General features: G+C 38.2%; 1 pseudogene; it reads right to left on the bottom strand.

Annotated features, from left to right (window-relative positions):
- Positions 1-983: 983 nt before the first annotated feature.
- On the bottom strand, positions 984-1,079 carry LOC123925416 (annotated as a pseudogene).
- Between the last annotated feature and the right edge of the window lie 2,939 nt (positions 1,080-4,018).

The following is a 4,018-nucleotide window of genomic DNA, read 5'->3' as shown; positions in this document are numbered from 1 at the left end:
TCTGTTTCTCTTAAAAGAGCCATAGTTTCAACTTTTTAAATTTTAAAACTGGCATTTTTCCCGTTCTTCAGTTCTACCTGGGTTACTGTCTTTTTGAATCTTCCACTTCAAGAAAGTCCTGATGATTAATGAGAAGATGCTGTTCTGCATTCTGAGTTTCTGTGCATGGGACAACTTCCTATATACTGTTAGCCAGGTGGAAATTTAACCTTTTGTTAATAAAGTAATTTCATATTTCACCTGCTCCGAAAGACCTATTCAAAATATAGATAAGATAAAGGCACTGTTAGAATGTGTAAGATCATACCATAAATTATGCCTATTTCTATTTTTTTTACTAATCTTTGTGAGACAATCACATAGTTTATTAACATCCTATGATTTAGCTCTTACTTTGAAATGATATGTTTCCATTATTGCTTAGTTTTTTAAAGACAATTGACTTGCATTCAAAGGGAAGCATCACTTTTAGGTGCACGGAGCACTGGGTGTTGTGCAAAAACAATGAATACTGTTACGCTGAAAAATAAATAAATAAATAAATAGGAAAAAAAATAAAAGGTTTATGAGGAACCAGGTGGTGGGTAATAGGGAGGGCACGTACTGCATGGAGCACTGGGTGTGGTGCAAAAACAATGAACACTGTTACGCTGAAAATAAATAAAAAAAAAATTTAAAAAAAGGAGCAGAAGATGATAATTAAAACCTAAGGATAAAATTTTCAGAATGAAGTAGAAGTGATCTCAACCTAAATTACCATATCCCTCACATTCTGTAGTGATTTCTAGTTTTTCAGGCATTTTAAGATACATTATCTCTTTTGATCTTCACAACTACTCTATCAAGTATATAGAAAAGAGACCGATATCTCCATTTTGCAAACACAAAACCTGATTCGAGTTACCTACCTCAATCAAAATCACACAGTGATAAACTGACAGACCTGGGCCTTGGAATCACATCCCTTGATTCTGCATTCTAGTATAGGGTTGTTGGGGTGAAACAGAACTCTTAGAGATTAAGTCTGTGAGAACTTATTTATACTACACTTGATCTTAGCCAAAAGGCTGAGAAGCAATTCGTGAGAACTTACTTATGAATAGTTATTTAAAAATCTTTGTAAATTTAAATAATGAGTTGTTAAACTTTTCACCACTTGACAAAAGTAGATGCCTTCTAGAAAAAAATGTATTAAAAGATACAGCTATTGCCTAAATTAAAGAGATGACACTAAATTATATTCCTAATGTATTTACCTTTTATAAATAAAAAAACATTTCAAAACAAGAGTTCCAAATCAGGATGGCAATTCAAGAAGATCTTGAACTCCCCTCCTCCCACAGACACACGGAGTTTAGAGCTATGTATGGAATAATTTCCTCTCAAAAAAAAACTAAAAGTCTGCTGACTGGCGACTACACATTGAACAAATGAGAAGAAAACCACATTGAGAGCCTGGAACACAAGCTCACTATAAACTCTATCCCCAGTACAGTGATCCACAACTGGGAGAAAACTTTACCTGTGGAGCTTCTCCCCAAATAGCGAAGGGTATACATCAGGTTTTTAGGTCACCGAGACGTTTAGGACATGCATCTGAGACACATGCCCCCAAAACATCTAACTTTGAAAACCAACAAGACCCATAAGATTGTAGAGACCTGGGAGACAGCTCTTACACAGCCCAGTACTCAGATTCACTTACCCCAGACCAAGCTCAGAGACAGCCAAGGGTGCCCAGATTTAAAGTGAAGGACACTCAATGCTTATATTAAAGTGTCAGCCTGAGAGTCAGACATCTCATTTAACACACACAGCCAGGAGTCCACGAGAACACTCTCCAGGGACTGGAGGCACCATCTTCACACTCTCCCTTTGCCGTTTTCTAGAGCACCAGTATCTCCCAGCATGGAACATTTACATGCATCTTGTCACCCAATTTTTATGGCTGCTGCCCAAGGGACATCTCTTGACTACCAGCTCTGGAGGCCAAGGAAGCTTAATTCTTGGTCTCATGGGACTGTAATAATTGGTGCCACCCAGGAAAGAGTGCATACTCCTGTCTGGTGCCCCAATTTTTGTGATTGCTGCCAGGCAACACCTCTATGTAGCCTGACTCTGGTGACCCATGGGGCTTTTGTTCATGGGTCCCATAGGACTGTAACCAATGGACAGAGATCTTAAACAGCTAACACCCAGGAGCTCTTCCTTTCTGTAAAGGAGGTCTATTAGCTAATTATCATGGCTATAGCATATTTTCTAATTAAACACACATCTAGGCACTGACCGTAATCCTTCCAGAGACTTTGGAGGAGGACACTACTTTTTTCCTCTCCCTCTGCCACACCCAGAGCACCAGTATCTATGTGAGATTTACATCATCACTAGTGCCCTTGGATTTTACATCTGATGCCCCAGTTTTGGCAGCTGCTGTGCAGGGGAAGTCCCTTGATCACCTGGCCCTAGTGGCCAGGAGGCATATACTCCTGGGTCCACAGGATGTCAGCAATTAGAGACACAGTTTTTGACAGCCCACCCTCCCACCAACCCAGGGCACTATGCAGACAGCAGAATGAGGTACAACCCCAGTCTTTCTGTAAAGGAGGTCTCTTTGCTTGTCCTGGAGCTATAGTGTAAAGTCTGACTTCAGGTTTCATACACATCTAGTAGATTACAGGGCTCTTCTTCAAGGAACATAGTTTGTGGACAGCATTTTGGCACTCTCTCTACCTTGTTCCAGCTTGTCATTATCTCCCAGAAAGAAGTCTATACACTCATATGGAGCTCCAATTTTTATGACTACAGATCAGAAGACAACACCAAATGCCTGCGATCCTCCTCTTAAGAATACTGACAGGTCTTGACATATCTTCAAATACTGGGAGCTATTAAAAATATGATATTCTACTTGTGATCTCTGTCAAATAAATAAATAAAATCTTTTAAAAAAAATGATACTCTGCTTGGACAAGCACAAAGGTTTGGGATATGACACAGAACTGGGAAAGGGTTGAGCAAAAAGTCTCACCTTCTTCAAGAACTTGGAGAGGTGATAATTTCATCTGCTGTATAGAAACCAACACAGAAAGTCAAACAAAGTGCAGAAACAGAAGAATATGTCCCAAATGAAAGAATAAAATAAAACTTCAGGAAAAAAAATTTAATGAAAGAGAGATAAGTAATATAGCTGATAGAGTTCAGTGTAATGATCCTTACCAAACTGGGGAGAAGAATGGATAAACCTTCAACAAAGAGATGAAAAATATAATAAAGTACCAAACAGAAGTCACAGAGCTGAAGACTACAACTGAAATGAAAAAATACATTAGAAGGGTTCATTCGGAGACTAACTGAGGCAGAAGAAAAGATTAGTCAACTCAAAGACATAAATTGTATGTTAGGCAACAAACATGTCTTAATTGATTGTGTGTAATTCCAATCAGAGCAGCAAATAGGAAAAAAAAGAAGAAAAGAAAAAGAAATGAAATACCATAAGGGGTTTATGGGACATCAAATAGGTTAACGGTCACATTATACAGGTCCCAGAAGGAGAAGAGAGAAAGAGAAAAGGGCCAAAACCTTGAATAATGACTGAAAACTTCCTAACCTGAGGAAAGAAACAACATTCAGACCAAGAAGCCCAGAGAGTTTGCAAACAAGATGAGGCCAAGAGACATAACTAAAATGTCAAAAGTTAAAGATGAAGAAAGAATGCCAAAAGTAGAAAAAAGAAAACAACTTGTTATGTACAAGTGAATCCCCATAAAACTGCCAGCAAATTTTTCAGCATAAACTTTGCAGGCCAGAAGGGAGTGGTACAAATGGATATTCAAAGTGCTAAAGAAAAAGAACTTGCAACCAAGAATACTTTATCTGGCAGAGTTGTCATTTAAAATTGAAGGAAAAATGAAAAGACAAGCAAACGCTAAAGTTCATGGTAACCACAGAGCAAAAACTTACAGCAAACACCCAAAAGATAAAGAGAAAGGAGTAAAAGTATACCACTAAAAAAAGTATC

This window comes from Meles meles, chromosome 14 (genome assembly GCF_922984935.1).
Source record: "Meles meles chromosome 14, mMelMel3.1 paternal haplotype, whole genome shotgun sequence".
NCBI lineage: Eukaryota > Metazoa > Chordata > Mammalia > Carnivora > Mustelidae > Meles > Meles meles.
The sequence above is the reverse complement of the archived record's forward strand: the minus strand, read 5'-3'. Positions and strand labels throughout refer to the sequence as shown.